This window comes from Musa acuminata, chromosome BXJ3-3 (genome assembly GCF_036884655.1).
Source record: "Musa acuminata AAA Group cultivar baxijiao chromosome BXJ3-3, Cavendish_Baxijiao_AAA, whole genome shotgun sequence".
Taxonomy (NCBI): domain Eukaryota; kingdom Viridiplantae; phylum Streptophyta; class Magnoliopsida; order Zingiberales; family Musaceae; genus Musa; species Musa acuminata.
In genome coordinates this window covers 19,394,534-19,412,233 of record NC_088351.1, presented here as the reverse complement: position 1 = coordinate 19,412,233, position 17,700 = coordinate 19,394,534, and the positions used below count along the sequence as shown (strand labels likewise).

The following is a 17,700-nucleotide window of genomic DNA, read 5'->3' as shown; positions in this document are numbered from 1 at the left end:
ATTACAACAAAGATTAATAAGGCACTTCCATTATAGTAAAAATCAATAATCCATAAATCACAAGATTCATCATGCATAATTTTAAAATTTATTAAGCATGATCATTATGCATGACACTAAAACATGGTTTCAAAATGTTTAATATTTTCATTATACAATTTCATCATTATGCATCATCATATTTTCAAATTCGAACATGCACAATTTCAAAACTATATGTTTATTTTTCATGCATGATACAAATAACTCGATCATCAATATCAGCATATCATACATGATATTCAAGCATTCATGATAAATCATTTTGGCAACATGATCATAGCTATTCAAATGATAGTATCTAAATGTCAAAATTCATTACATCCTATCATGCATGATCATTAACTTCTTATTTGAATTTCATGCATTATTTTGTTTCATCACATAAGGAATATCAAGAAGAGTTATTGGGTGATGAGATAAATATTTCATGAGTACAAGGAATTGCATAAAAATCATATCATGAAAAGATAATAATAGTAGACACGTTTTGTTTTGAAAAATCTCCTCTTAAATAATCAAGGAAAAATTTTAGGAGATCATGATATAGATAAAATTCATTCAATCTTAGAATAAGATATTAATTCAAGCATATAAAATTTCTTAATTCATTATGAATCATAAAAAGAATTGTGGTTCTGAAATATCACGATTCATTTAGGAAAATTTTCTCTTTAGTGCACGATAAGAAGAAATATAGCAATGATACCAATCATAATTCATTTGGATAATAGATGCTAAAAAGGAACATTGAGGATACAAGATCTTGATTTTTATAGAGTAAATCTCAAGTTATAAATCTCGAAAAATCAAGATAAAGCTCATTCAAATTCCAATCATCAAATCAAAATCATTTTCAAGATATTCATAAAAAGATGATAAAATAGATTCATCAAACCAAGAATTTTCAAGAAAAATACTTTTATCTATTTAGTTGTTTCATAAAAGTATGCCTTTGTCCTTTTTGTGCCAAAAAATATATATATATCATCAATCATTTAGGATCGAAAAATAAATTTCTTTATAACAACCATCAACATCATTATGTATAACTTTTAAAATCTCATGCATAAAATGGTATTAAAACATTTAATATTTTCATTCCATCATTTTGCATTTTTATTGAACATAATTTTGAATGATTCTTATAGATAACTAAAACATTTTTAGTTTTAATTTATATGATTGACTTTATCTTAGCATGCTCAAATTTTGTTCATATGTCAAAACCATACATCATGTATGAAAACCAAAGACAAGGTTCATAAAAAAATCATCAAGCCTTCCTTTCAAAAGTCATGCATCGTCATTGAAAATCAATATAGAAATCATCAAAATACACATTCTTGCTTCTCAAGCACATACATAAGATTAATCTTACCAGGTGTATAAGCATTAGATTTATATCTAACATTTTATTGCATTAACATAACACATGTATTTTTCAAGAAAATTAATCCTAAACTAAATTAAAAATAACTCATGAAAGTATTATGTAATATTGAAATAAATTAGGGGGATTTCGATTACCTCATTGTTGAAAGTGGTTGAGGCGTAGTTTGCTACCTCGCCTTTCTTGATTTTCTCCTCGTCTTCGGAAGAGCTCAATTCATCCCAATTTTTATTCTTCTTGCGTTCAAAGCAAGTAGTTCCATTCTTTTTTCTTTTTAATTTTTGTTTCATTTGTAGTTTAAGTTCATCATCACTTGAGCTTATGCTCGAGTGGTCTTCATGTGTTCTATGTCCGAAATCCTTCCTGTCCTTTGGAAGGTTATTCTCGAGTTTCCTTTTTGTCACATTGTTCATTTCGTAGGTCATTAGAGACCCAATAAGTTCTTCGAGAGGGAATGTTTTAAGGTCCTTGGCCTCTTGAATGGCCGTAACTTTTGGATCCCAACATTTTGGAAGGGATCTTAAGATTTTAGTGACTAGTTCAAAATTAGAAAAACTTTTACCAAGAGCTTTGAGTTCATTGATGACATCCGTGAAACAGGTGTACATGTCTCTGATGGACTCACTTGGTTTCATCCAGAAAAGTTCATAAGAATATTGATTTTGGACTCTTTCACTCGGCTAGTGCCTTCATGAGTGACCTCTAGAGTTCTCCAAATATCAAAAGCCGAGTCACACATCGAAACGCGATTAAATTCATTTTTGTCAAGTGCACAATATAAGGCATTCATAGCCTTTGTATTTAGAGAAAACATCTTCTTCTCCAAATCATTCCAATGGTTCATTGGGAGAGAAGACATTTCAAATCCATTTTCGACTATGTGCCATAAACTCAAATCCAAAGAAAGTAAGAAAACTCTCATTTGAGTTTTCCAACAAGTTTAGTCCGTCCCATTGAAAAAGGGAGGACGAATGAGAGAGTGACCCTCTTGAAAGCCATAAAGAGCCATTTCTATTTGGGTGTTAAACCAAAGTAGAAAACCGTGGCTCTGATACCAATTGTTAGGATCAGAGTGGCACTAAGAGGGGGGGGGGGGGGGGTGAATTAGTGCAGTGGATTAAACCGTCGATTTTGACAAAATCTTTCGTACGATAAAAAACCGAACTTGAAAAGCTTAATAACTTAGAAGCGTATGGAAGCGTAGTGACTAAGTAAAGTAGTTTGCAGTATGTAAATGGCAAGAACAAAATGCAAACTAGAGAAGACGGTAGTTTATAGTGGTTCGGTCAATCATGACCTACATCCACTCCTCTGATTCCTCTTCCATCGAGGCCACCGGCATCCACTAATGATCTTCATTTACTAGGCGAAGATCAACCTCCTTCTTACACCCCTCTTACAACCTCTTACAAGTGGTTCACCCTTTTAGAAAGATTTCAATGAAAAGAAAGGAGGTGAACACTCAAGCTATTGAAAACAAGACTTTTCCTAAAGCTTTTCTCAACTTCTAGCTTCTCAAAAGTTTATATTCTCTGCTGAGAAATGAGGGGTATTTATAGGCCCCAAGAGGATTCTAATTTGGGCTCCAAAATTTGAATTCTCTTTGGTTTCCGAGGCCGGCGGTGCCATCGCTTGTCAGTGGTGGTGCCACCGCCTGTCAGTGTCTGACACTGACAGTGGACTGGCGGTGCCACCGCCCAGCTCTCGGGTGCTGGGCGGTGCCACCGCCTAGGCCAATTCAGCTCACTGATTGGGCTCCAAACTTGGCCCAAACCAGTCCGAACTCAGGCCCAATTGGCCCCTACTTGGGTTATAGGATTAACACCTAATCCTAACCCTAATTAGCGTGCTAACTATAAATTTAAAGATATTTTCTAAGCTATTACAAAGTCCGTTAGTCAAGACTTCTTCCGGGGAGCTTCCGGCGAACTTCCGACGGTCTTCCGAGAAACTCTCAGAAACCATTATGCGGACTCCCGGCAAGCTCCTAAACTTCACAATTTGATCTTGGCGAGTTCCAACGAGCTTCTTCAGCAAGCTCCGATCTTTCTCGTTGAGCTCCGCGAACTTCCAACGAACCTTCCGGCGAGCTTCCGAAAAACCCTTCGGCAAGCTCCCTACTCATTCTCGGCTAGTTCCGGCAGCATTCCCGACGAACCTTCGGACTTCCGTCGAACTCTCGAACTCCCAACAAATCCTTCGCGCTTGACTCCACCACTTTGTTTCACTTTATGTCTTCATCGTTATCGTAGTTAATCCTGCACACACAAACCAAAACTCAACTCCGATTTAGACAATTATTACAACGCGAATTGACATTCTATTGCCCGACACGTCATTGGTTGGCGCTTCGTCCGATTCTTCAATGCATCATCCTCTCTTGCGGCTTGTTGCCCAATCGGCGGTTGACCTCCGTAACCCCGATATCCTTGGCGCAATTTCGCACTCCTTGGCCGGATGCCCGACGTCCAAAGCGTTCAGCCATCCAATATCCTGACGTGATCTCTTCCGGCGCAACATCAATTCCTCCTGCGTTAACTGTCTAATCCTGATCGAGTAGACCTGCATCACTCAAAATACAGTTTAAATTATAAACACATATCAAGTGGTTTTATCATCAAAATATGAGATTCAACTGAGAGATGACATTTGCCGGCAACCTAGAGGGCCATTCAATTACACATCCGCCCATGTTCAAAGGGATGGATTACACATATTGGAAGACTAGAATGAGGATCTTCCTAATGTCAATGAATTTTGAATTATGAAATATTGTAGAAAATATCTTTCAAAAGTCTTCTCCTCCAATGAACGATTGGAATGATTTGGAGAAGAAGACTTTCGCTTTAAACGCAAAGGCTATGAATGCCTTGTTTTATGCACTAGATAAAAATGAGTTTAATCGAGTATTGATTTGTGAAATGGCTTTTGACATTTGGCACACACTTGAAGTGACTCATGAAGGTACTAGTAGAGTGAAGGAGTCAAAAATTAATCTTTTGGTGCATTCTTATGAGTTGTTTCGAATGAAACCAAGTGAGACCATTGGAGACATGTACACCCGATTTACGGATATCGTCAATGGTCTAAAAGGACTTGGTAAAGGTTTCTCGGATTTTGAACTAGTTAATAAAATTTTAAGATCCCTTCCAAAAGGTTGGGATCCTAAAGTAACGACCATTCAAGAGGCCAAAGATCTAAATAATTTTCCTTTTGAAGAACTAATTGGGTTACTAATGTAACACCCCTCATTTCCGAATGTTCGTATAAATTTTTGGTGATAATGTAAGCATCTATTTTTAATTGACAAAAGAAATAGAGTATGAATCAGAGGTAACTTATTTTTAAGATTTGGGAGATCTGTTCAAAAAAAAAAAAAAAAGAATCTGAGGACCTATATGTAAACCCTAAGGACCTAATCGTGAATATGATAAAAACAAGGACTAAACTGCAAAATGCACCAAATGACAAATTCCACCGCTTAAGCTTCTCTGCCTTCGTTGTTAAGGAAGCAGAGGAGGCAGCTCGTGGGTGATCAGGGAAAGAAAGAAAGAAAGAAGAAGAAGAAGAAGAGAAAGAAAATTGGGGCTTTTGGGGTTCTTGCTTTAATCTTTTCATTGGGGGTCAAAATTTTCAAAGGCAAGTGTTCTAACCCCTTCCTACATATGTATTAGACTCTGTTTTCATGTTGATTTAAAATAAATTGGAAGATTTTTATTTAGAAACTGATAAGTTCCTCTTTGGACATAGAACTATGGATTCTGAAAGTTTTCGGTAAACTGACCCCTAAGCACTGTTTCGGTCCTAAGTTTTAGTACAGAATGAGAATTCAGGCAGGAACTATTTTTGTTTGAAATTAGACTCGTATGTCTTTCTTTTGACACCGATTTTGTAGATTTTGGACACCGAATACTTACCCAAAAATTTGTTTCAAAAGAGCCTATAGACGCTGTAAAACAGAGTTCAAGATTTCTGACCTTTCGAAACTAAAACGCCTATAACTCCCTGTTGAAAATTCTGATTTGTACCAAACTGAGTTTATTTGAAACTAGACTTGAAATCCTCTCTTTTGACATATAGTTTGAAAATTTTGGAGTTCAATTGCTCACCCTATCGTCTGTTGAATCCGATCCTATAAAGTCTGCAAACCAGTGATTGTGATTTTGACCTTACGTTACCAAATCAGAGGTAACTCTGTGTTGGGAGCCCTGTTTCATATGAAATCTGTTCCATCCGAATATAGACTGATATATGGTTCAACCATAGCCTTCTTATGGGTATTGGAGCATATTTGTTATTCTGAAATATTTGTTTGATGTGCCACTGGAATTCTGTTCGAAATCGAGCTTTGGTCGATTTCGCGTATTCTGTTCCATTTCCTTTGGATACTTGAATTTGCCTAACCTTCTTATTGGAATTGAGCTGGTTATGATTGCTTGGAATCCCTGTACACTCTTGCTTTCAATTCTTTCCCTAAAATGAATATTTTGTGAGAGATTTGTTCCTTGCATCACATTGTTTTTGAAAAGGCACATGTACGTTTGGTTGTTCCGCGTGTGCTTCCGTTATATGCTGCAATTTGTTGAAACTGTCCTTTTGTACTCTGGTGTGTGGGATTGTCTGGACCTTTGCCAGAAATGGTAAAGGGTATGCGCTGATTTGCCCGCTTTGTGGGGTCCCGCTTTGTGGGATATTCTGATATGCGCTATTTGCCCGCTTTGTGGGGTCCCGCTTTGTGGGATATTGCTTAGAGCCTGCGATGCTCTGCCGGCCCCTTTGACTTCACCTAGACGTGGGTGGATGGAGCTCCCAGACGTGGGAGACTTTTGTCAGGTGGTCATTCAGAAATGGATGAATCACATTCTGACTGAGATCCCACTACACCCTCTATATGTTTGATATGACATCCAGAGTTTTGGTGAGTTATTTCTGTTCGTGCTCTGGATAGTTATGATATGATTGCAACGTCAAGGACGACGTTTGAGCTTTGGTACGACATATGAGTTTGATATGCTCTGAAATGCTTCATTCACTGTTGATTTTGCTTCGTAATGTTCCATATGTCGTTGATGTGATTTGGAACATTTTAAATGCCATTGATAAGCTCCGATATGTTTCCTTTGTTTCTGATATGCTCCAATTACTCTATGCCCCATCTGTCAGGAACCAAATATGTATGATTAAAAAGGACAATTATGATTCTGCTCCTAATGATATTATGTATACGAAATCGTATATTCTGCTTTGTGTTTGAAACTGCATCTCTTTGGAAATTGTACTATTTTGATATGGATATGTTAGTCACTTGCTGAGCTCTTTATGCTCACCCCATTTGTTGATAAATTTTTCAGGATAGCGTAACTCTTGCTTAAATGTTAAGAATGGGCTGAGGCAGCGGAAAGTTTAGAAGACGTTGGGCAGAACTTTTGTTAGCATATATGTAGTTGTGTATAAGCTACCTTGCATCTAATGAAAAGTGACTATGAATCTAAACCGGTGGATTTTGTGTAAGTTAAAGGATCCCTCATGTATAGGGTTTTGGAATGTTAAATTAAATTCGTGTAATGATATGAACTTATGGTAAATCGATGATTGTGGTGACTGCATAGATTTCCCCACTTGTGGATTTATATTGTGGTATTTATTTTGATGTGTTGAGTTCAGATTGTATAAATTATCGAGTGATGTGTGCTATGTTTATGAACTGCACAGGTTTTATGGATGTGAATATGAATAGAATGTTTTCAGTGTCCTCAAACGTTAGTTTGGATCCTGGATTGGTCTATGACGAAAATTTTAAAAATCATGGATATTTTGAGGGGCGTGACAGAGGTGGTATCAGAGCATTGTTTGAGGATTACTGAAATATTTGATATGTTGACGTGCAAAATATATTGAGGTCTAATGAACTATAGTGATTGGTGGAAATTTTCTTTGATGTATTTTAGGAATCTGGGATGATGAGGACATTTGGTCCTCCTATTTCATTGTTTCTGATTAATTAAGGGGAATGAAAGGATTGATTGGGGATATTGAATCAGAGTGGCGCAGCGGAAGCATGGTGGACCTAATTTTATTGGTGGTAGAAAAATGAATGATGCAAACAGAGAAGATATTTGATGTACAAAATTGTTTTGATGATCAAAAGATTTCTTTTGCCACCTTATATTGGAAGTAGAGGCTGATTATTATTGGCAACAATGAAAAGAATTTTTGGAGATCAGTGACAAGAATGATAAGGACAAGTTTACCAATAAGAATATGATTGGAAATGAATCAGAAAGTAATGACAAGAGGGTCAAGACATTTGGATTTGAAAAGGAAAGTCATCACCAAAGACTTAATCATGTGTGAATTACAAGTTAAATTATGAAACAAGTTTGTGTTTTCGGGTGATTGGAGTCTATTTTGCTTGTAGAAAGTTGGATCATAAAATAAAAGTTTGCCCTTTGAACAAGAAGAAAGAGTCACTGCCTCCTAAATCATCAGCCCATGTAAGAGTGTATGCTATCACTAAATATGATTCTGAAACTTCTGAATTAGTGGTCAAAGGTATTATGCATGTTTATGAAAGAATGCAAATATTTGTTTGATCATGGGTCCCATCTACGATTTGATTCGTAATATTTTGCTTATCACTTGGGTATTCAACCTAGACCACTACATTATGTGCTATAAGTAAATACGATCATTGGAGATTCTTTGATAACGAACTTGAAATCTGGTCCTCTTGTCTGATTTTTATTGGAGAACTTGAACTTTTGCTGATTTAGTTCTCCTAGAGATTTGGAGTTATGATATTATACTTGGTATGGATTGGCCATCTTCTTAACATACCAGTATGGATTGGTATATAACAAATGATCACTTTTTGCATATTTGATCAGCCGATCTTTTATTTTGAGAGTATTGGACATTATTTATCTCCTTGCCTAATGTATCCCAGGATGACTTGTTTGGATTACCTCCAAATGTGATTTTGCTTTTGATTTGGTCCTTGGGACAATCCTAAAATCTAAGCCTCTCTACAGAAAGATATCATTTGAGTAAGTGGAATTGGAAAAGCAACTACAAGGATTGTTAAATGAGGATTTTATTTGGCTTAATATTTTATCATGGGGTGCTCCGGTGTTAGTTAAAAGATGGATGGAACATTGAGGCTTTGTATTGATGAAACTATTTAAGAGTAGGAGGAGGAAATAAAGATACCATAATCCTCATCTTTTCATCAATTGAGCTATGATCAATTTAGAGGACTAAATTTTCTTTTAAGGGGGGGAGAGTGTAACACCCCTCATTTCCGAATGTTCGTATAAATTTTTGGTGATAATGTAAGCATCTATTTTTAATTGACAAAAGAAATAGAGTATGAATCAGAGGTAACTTATTTTTAAGATTTGGGAGATCTGTTCAAAAAAAAAAAAAAAAGAATCTGAGGACCTATATGTAAACCCTAAGGACCTAATCGTGAATATGATAAAAACAAGGACTAAACTGCAAAATGCACCAAATGACAAATTCCACCGCTTAAGCTTCTCTGCCTTCGTTGTTAAGGAAGCAGAGGAGGCAGCTCGTGGGTGATCAGGGAAAGAAAGAAAGAAAGAAGAAGAAGAAGAAGAGAAAGAAAATTGGGGCTTTTGGGGTTCTTGCTTTAATCTTTTCATTGGGGGTCAAAATTTTCAAAGGCAAGTGTTCTAACCCCTTCCTACATATGTATTAGACTCTGTTTTCATGTTGATTTAAAATAAATTGGAAGATTTTTATTTAGAAACTGATAAGTTCCTCTTTGGACATAGAACTATGGATTCTGAAAGTTTTCGGTAAACTGACCCCTAAGCACTGTTTCGGTCCTAAGTTTTAGTACAGAATGAGAATTCAGGCAGGAACTATTTTTGTTTGAAATTAGACTCGTATGTCTTTCTTTTGACACCGATTTTGTAGATTTTGGACACCGAATACTTACCCAAAAATTTGTTTCAAAAGAGCCTATAGACGCTGTAAAACAGAGTTCAAGATTTCTGACCTTTCGAAACTAAAACGCCTATAACTCCCTGTTGAAAATTCTGATTTGTACCAAACTGAGTTTATTTGAAACTAGACTTGAAATCCTCTCTTTTGACATATAGTTTGAAAATTTTGGAGTTCAATTGCTCACCCTATCGTCTGTTGAATCCGATCCTATAAAGTCTGCAAACCAGTGATTGTGATTTTGACCTTACGTTACCAAATCAGAGGTAACTCTGTGTTGGGAGCCCTGTTTCATATGAAATCTGTTCCATCCGAATATAGACTGATATATGGTTCAACCATAGCCTTCTTATGGGTATTGGAGCATATTTGTTATTCTGAAATATTTGTTTGATGTGCCACTGGAATTCTGTTCGAAATCGAGCTTTGGTCGATTTCGCGTATTCTGTTCCATTTCCTTTGGATACTTGAATTTGCCTAACCTTCTTATTGGAATTGAGCTGGTTATGATTGCTTGGAATCCCTGTACACTCTTGCTTTCAATTCTTTCCCTAAAATGAATATTTTGTGAGAGATTTGTTCCTTGCATCACATTGTTTTTGAAAAGGCACATGTACGTTTGGTTGTTCCGCGTGTGCTTCCGTTATATGCTGCAATTTGTTGAAACTGTCCTTTTGTACTCTGGTGTGTGGGATTGTCTGGACCTTTGCCAGAAATGGTAAAGGGTATGCGCTGATTTGCCCGCTTTGTGGGGTCCCGCTTTGTGGGATATTCTGATATGCGCTATTTGCCCGCTTTGTGGGGTCCCGCTTTGTGGGATATTGCTTAGAGCCTGCGATGCTCTGCCGGCCCCTTTGACTTCACCTAGACGTGGGTGGATGGAGCTCCCAGACGTGGGAGACTTTTGTCAGGTGGTCATTCAGAAATGGATGAATCACATTCTGACTGAGATCCCACTACACCCTCTATATGTTTGATATGACATCCAGAGTTTTGGTGAGTTATTTCTGTTCGTGCTCTGGATAGTTATGATATGATTGCAACATCAAGGACGACGTTTGAGCTTTGGTACGACATATGAGTTTGATATGCTCTGAAATGCTTCATTCACTGTTGATTTTGCTTCGTAATGTTCCATATGTCGTTGATGTGATTTGGAACATTTTAAATGCCATTGATAAGCTCCGATATGTTTCCTTTGTTTCTGATATGCTCCAATTACTCTATGCCCCATCTGTCAGGAACCAAATATGTATGATTAAAAAGGACAATTATGATTCTGCTCCTAATGATATTATGTATACGAAATCGTATATTCTGCTTTGTGTTTGAAACTGCATCTCTTTGGAAATTGTACTATTTTGATATGGATATGTTAGTCACTTGCTGAGCTCTTTATGCTCACCCCATTTGTTGATAAATTTTTCAGGATAGCGTAACTCTTGCTTAAATGTTAAGAATGGGCTGAGGCAGCGGAAAGTTTAGAAGACGTTGGGCAGAACTTTTGTTAGCATATATGTAGTTGTGTATAAGCTACCTTGCATCTAATGAAAAGTGACTATGAATCTAAACCGGTGGATTTTGTGTAAGTTAAAGGATCCCTCATGTATAGGGTTTTGGAATGTTAAATTAAATTCGTGTAATGATATGAACTTATGGTAAATCGATGATTGTGGTGACTGCATAGATTTCCCCACTTGTGGATTTATATTGTGGTATTTATTTTGATGTGTTGAGTTCAGATTGTATAAATTATCGAGTGATGTGTGCTATGTTTATGAACTGCACAGGTTTTATGGATGTGAATATGAATAGAATGTTTTCAGTGTCCTCAAACGTTAGTTTGGATCCTGGATTGGTCTATGACGAAAATTTTAAAAATCATGGATATTTTGAGGGGCGTGACAGAGGTGGTATCAGAGCATTGTTTGAGGATTACTGAAATATTTGATATGTTGACGTGCAAAATATATTGAGGTCTAATGAACTATAGTGATTGGTGGAAATTTTCTTTGATGTATTTTAGGAATCTGGGATGATGAGGACATTTGGTCCTCCTATTTCATTGTTTCTGATTAATTAAGGGGAATGAAAGGATTGATTGGGGATATTGAATCAGAGTGGCGCAGCGGAAGCATGGTGGACCTAATTTTATTGGTGGTAGAAAAATGAATGATGCAAACAGAGAAGATATTTGATGTACAAAATTGTTTTGATGATCAAAAGATTTCTTTTGCCACCTTATATTGGAAGTAGAGGCTGATTATTATTGGCAACAATGAAAAGAATTTTTGGAGATCAGTGACAAGAATGATAAGGACAAGTTTACCAATAAGAATATGATTGGAAATGAATCAGAAAGTAATGACAAGAGGGTCAAGACATTTGGATTTGAAAAGGAAAGTCATCACCAAAGACTTAATCATGTGTGAATTACAAGTTAAATTATGAAACAAGTTTGTGTTTTCGGGTGATTGGAGTCTATTTTGCTTGTAGAAAGTTGGATCATAAAATAAAAGTTTGCCCTTTGAACAAGAAGAAAGAGTCACTGCCTCCTAAATCATCAGCCCATGTAAGAGTGTATGCTATCACTAAATATGATTCTGAAACTTCTGAATTAGTGGTCAAAGGTATTATGCATGTTTATGAAAGAATGCAAATATTTGTTTGATCATGGGTCCCATCTACGATTTGATTCGTAATATTTTGCTTATCACTTGGGTATTCAACCTAGACCACTACATTATGTGCTATAAGTAAATACGATCATTGGAGATTCTTTGATAACGAACTTGAAATCTGGTCCTCTTGTCTGATTTTTATTGGAGAACTTGAACTTTTGCTGATTTAGTTCTCCTAGAGATTTGGAGTTATGATATTATACTTGGTATGGATTGGCCATCTTCTTAACATACCAGTATGGATTGGTATATAACAAATGATCACTTTTTGCATATTTGATCAGCCGATCTTTTATTTTGAGAGTATTGGACATTATTTATCTCCTTGCCTAATGTATCCCAGGATGACTTGTTTGGATTACCTCCAAATGTGATTTTGCTTTTGATTTGGTCCTTGGGACAATCCTAAAATCTAAGCCTCTCTACAGAAAGATATCATTTGAGTAAGTGGAATTGGAAAAGCAACTACAAGGATTGTTAAATGAGGATTTTATTTGGCTTAATATTTTATCATGGGGTGCTCCGGTGTTAGTTAAAAGATGGATGGAACATTGAGGCTTTGTATTGATGAAACTATTTAAGAGTAGGAGGAGGAAATAAAGATACCATAATCCTCATCTTTTCATCAATTGAGCTATGATCAATTTAGAGGACTAAATTTTCTTTTAAGGGGGGGAGAGTGTAACACCCCTCATTTCCGAATGTTCGTATAAATTTTTGGTGATAATGTAAGCATCTATTTTTAATTGACAAAAGAAATAGAGTATGAATCAGAGGTAACTTATTTTTAAGATTTGGGAGATCTGTTCAAAAAAAAAAAAAAAAGAATCTGAGGACCTATATGTAAACCCTAAGGACCTAATCGTGAATATGATAAAAACAAGGACTAAACTGCAAAATGCACCAAATGACAAATTCCACCGCTTAAGCTTCTCTGCCTTCGTTGTTAAGGAAGCAGAGGAGGCAGCTCGTGGGTGATCAGGGAAAGAAAGAAAGAAAGAAGAAGAAGAAGAAGAGAAAGAAAATTGGGGCTTTTGGGGTTCTTGCTTTAATCTTTTCATTGGGGGTCAAAATTTTCAAAGGCAAGTGTTCTAACCCCTTCCTACATATGTATTAGACTCTGTTTTCATGTTGATTTAAAATAAATTGGAAGATTTTTATTTAGAAACTGATAAGTTCCTCTTTGGACATAGAACTATGGATTCTGAAAGTTTTCGGTAAACTGACCCCTAAGCACTGTTTCGGTCCTAAGTTTTAGTACAGAATGAGAATTCAGGCAGGAACTATTTTTGTTTGAAATTAGACTCGTATGTCTTTCTTTTGACACCGATTTTGTAGATTTTGGACACCGAATACTTACCCAAAAATTTGTTTCAAAAGAGCCTATAGACGCTGTAAAACAGAGTTCAAGATTTCTGACCTTTCGAAACTAAAACGCCTATAACTCCCTGTTGAAAATTCTGATTTGTACCAAACTGAGTTTATTTGAAACTAGACTTGAAATCCTCTCTTTTGACATATAGTTTGAAAATTTTGGAGTTCAATTGCTCACCCTATCGTCTGTTGAATCCGATCCTATAAAGTCTGCAAACCAGTGATTGTGATTTTGACCTTACGTTACCAAATCAGAGGTAACTCTGTGTTGGGAGCCCTGTTTCATATGAAATCTGTTCCATCCGAATATAGACTGATATATGGTTCAACCATAGCCTTCTTATGGGTATTGGAGCATATTTGTTATTCTGAAATATTTGTTTGATGTGCCACTGGAATTCTGTTCGAAATCGAGCTTTGGTCGATTTCGCGTATTCTGTTCCATTTCCTTTGGATACTTGAATTTGCCTAACCTTCTTATTGGAATTGAGCTGGTTATGATTGCTTGGAATCCCTGTACACTCTTGCTTTCAATTCTTTCCCTAAAATGAATATTTTGTGAGAGATTTGTTCCTTGCATCACATTGTTTTTGAAAAGGCACATGTACGTTTGGTTGTTCCGCGTGTGCTTCCGTTATATGCTGCAATTTGTTGAAACTGTCCTTTTGTACTCTGGTGTGTGGGATTGTCTGGACCTTTGCCAGAAATGGTAAAGGGTATGCGCTGATTTGCCCGCTTTGTGGGGTCCCGCTTTGTGGGATATTCTGATATGCGCTATTTGCCCGCTTTGTGGGGTCCCGCTTTGTGGGATATTGCTTAGAGCCTGCGATGCTCTGCCGGCCCCTTTGACTTCACCTAGACGTGGGTGGATGGAGCTCCCAGACGTGGGAGACTTTTGTCAGGTGGTCATTCAGAAATGGATGAATCACATTCTGACTGAGATCCCACTACACCCTCTATATGTTTGATATGACATCCAGAGTTTTGGTGAGTTATTTCTGTTCGTGCTCTGGATAGTTATGATATGATTGCAACGTCAAGGACGACGTTTGAGCTTTGGTACGACATATGAGTTTGATATGCTCTGAAATGCTTCATTCACTGTTGATTTTGCTTCGTAATGTTCCATATGTCGTTGATGTGATTTGGAACATTTTAAATGCCATTGATAAGCTCCGATATGTTTCCTTTGTTTCTGATATGCTCCAATTACTCTATGCCCCATCTGTCAGGAACCAAATATGTATGATTAAAAAGGACAATTATGATTCTGCTCCTAATGATATTATGTATACGAAATCGTATATTCTGCTTTGTGTTTGAAACTGCATCTCTTTGGAAATTGTACTATTTTGATATGGATATGTTAGTCACTTGCTGAGCTCTTTATGCTCACCCCATTTGTTGATAAATTTTTCAGGATAGCGTAACTCTTGCTTAAATGTTAAGAATGGGCTGAGGCAGCGGAAAGTTTAGAAGACGTTGGGCAGAACTTTTGTTAGCATATATGTAGTTGTGTATAAGCTACCTTGCATCTAATGAAAAGTGACTATGAATCTAAACCGGTGGATTTTGTGTAAGTTAAAGGATCCCTCATGTATAGGGTTTTGGAATGTTAAATTAAATTCGTGTAATGATATGAACTTATGGTAAATCGATGATTGTGGTGACTGCATAGATTTCCCCACTTGTGGATTTATATTGTGGTATTTATTTTGATGTGTTGAGTTCAGATTGTATAAATTATCGAGTGATGTGTGCTATGTTTATGAACTGCACAGGTTTTATGGATGTGAATATGAATAGAATGTTTTCAGTGTCCTCAAACGTTAGTTTGGATCCTGGATTGGTCTATGACGAAAATTTTAAAAATCATGGATATTTTGAGGGGCGTGACAACTAATGACCTATGAAATGACATGCAAAGCTCATAAAGAGCTTGAGGACACCCTTCCAAAGAACAGGAAGGATATAGCACTGAGAACATAAGAAAACCACTTGAAAGAAAACTCAAGTGATGAGGACTTTGATGATGATTTGGCACTCTTAACAAGAAAGTTAAAAAAATTCATAAGAAAGAATAAATTTAAAAATAATACTAAAAATAAATTTGAACCTAAGAAAGATCAAGTAATATGCTACGAATGTAAGAAGTCGGGACACTACAAGAGCGAATGTCCCTAAGCCAAGAAGAGGACACCATAGAAGAAGGCTCTCAAAGCAACATGGGATGACTCAAGTGAATCCGAAGAAGAGGAGCTAACCAACACCGAGTAAATTACTCACTATGCGCTAATGGCTATTGGAGATGAGGTAACAAGTTCATTAGATGCAAATTTAACTTTCGATGAGCTTTCAAGTGCTTTTCATGAATTATTTGATGAATGTAGAATTTTGAGTAAAAAGTATAATTCTTTAAAAAAGGAACATGCTTCTCTTATTAGCAATTTTGATATAGTAAAGATTGAGCATGAAAATAGCTTAGCTCTCTACACAAAATGTCATAATTTAGAAATACTTCAAAAGGAAAACTTGCTACTCAAAGATACCTTGAAGAAATTTGAGGTTGGTAGCAAGTCCTTGAATAATGATCCTTGTCAATAAGGGTCATGTTCATAGGAAAGGCGGAATCGGATTTGTGAGTAGCTCTTATCAAAATCCAACCATTTTTATTAAAGGCCCTACCTTGCATGTATCACCTCGCACCAAAAGCAACTTTTGTTGTAAACTTGGACATGTTGTGTACAAATGTCCATTCAAGAAATATAGTCTACATAAATTGATTTGGGTTACTAAAAGAACCTCAAATGACTCAACACAACATGATATGTTATGTAGATCGATTTTTGAGGCACCCAAGATAAAATGGGTACCTAAAAATCATCTCTTTTTGTAGAAAAATGTACCATCACAAGCTAGGAGCAAGAGATGGTACCTTGATAGTGGATACTCAAGGCATATGACCGAAGATCCATCTCATTTTTCTAAGCTCACTAGCCTAAACGAAGGATATGTCACATTCGGAGACAACAACAAGGGTAAAATCATTGACAAAGTAACCATAGGTAACAAATCCAACCTTCTTATTGAAGACGTATTGTTAGTTGATGGTTTAAAGCATAACCTTTTGAGTATTAGTCAATTATGTGATAAATGATACATTGTTAGATTTGAATCTAATGCTTGCATTATTAAAAAATCATACAAAAACATATCTATGATTGCACTAAAACAAAATAACATATACACTATTGACATCAATGATCTTTGCAATGAAATGTGTATTTCGGTTTTGAATGATGATGCTTGGCTTTGACATAAGAGATTAGGTCATGCTAGCATGAAACTAATCTCTCAAATTTTATCTAAAGAACTTGTAAGAGGAATTCTTCATATCAAGTTTGTTAAGGATAATGTTCGTGATGCATGTCAACTAGGAAAACAAATAAAAGGTAGCTTCAAACCTAAGAACTAAATAAGCACCTCTAGACCTTTCCAATTGATCTATATGGACTTGTTCGGACTAATTGCTACATCAAGCCTAGGAGATAGCAAATATATATTTGTCATTGTGGATGATTTTAGTAGATACAGATGGACTTACTTCTTAGCATATAAAAATAATTGCTTTAGGTATTTCTCTAAGTTTTGTAAACTTGTTCAAAATGAAAATTGTTTTTTGAATTCATCAATTCGAAGTGATCACGATGGTGAATTTCAAAACCATGATTTTCAAGAATTTTATGAATCTAATTGATACAACCATAACTTTTCTACTCCAAGAAATCCTCAACAAAATGGAGTAGTATAAAGAAAGAATAGAAATTTATAAAAAATGGCTAGAACCATATTAACTGAACATAGCCCATTTTTGGGCCGAAGCTATAAATACGACATGCTATGTCATAAATAGGGTTCTAGTAAGACCATTACTTTTCAAAACTTCTTATGAGTTGTGGAACAACAAAAAACCCAATGTTTCATACTTTAAAGTTTTCGGATGTAAATGCTTTATATTTAAAGAAAAAGATACCTTAGGAAAGTTTGATGCAAAATCCGATGAAGGAATTTTTCTTGGTTATTCTTTGGTTTCTAAAGTCTTTCGTATTTTTAACAAAAAAACTTTGATTAAAGAAGAATCAATTCATGTGGTTTTTAATGAAATTTTCGAAGTTAAGAAAAATGATTTTGATGATGATCTTAATTTTGAAATTTTGAACTTGAATGAATCCCTTTCTCCTTCTA

The 17,700-nt window shown here is 35.9% G+C and overlaps 1 long non-coding RNA gene across 1 annotated transcript; it reads left to right on the top strand.

Moving 5' to 3' along the window:
• Positions 1–4,692: 4,692 nt before the first annotated feature.
• Positions 4,693–15,142, top strand: LOC135633264 (uncharacterized). Its single transcript, XR_010494948.1, has 4 exons — positions 4,693–5,071; positions 6,784–9,117; positions 10,830–13,163; positions 14,876–15,142. It is a non-coding gene; the product is annotated as an uncharacterized LOC135633264 (long non-coding RNA).
• The last annotated feature ends 2,558 nt before the right edge of the window (positions 15,143–17,700 follow it).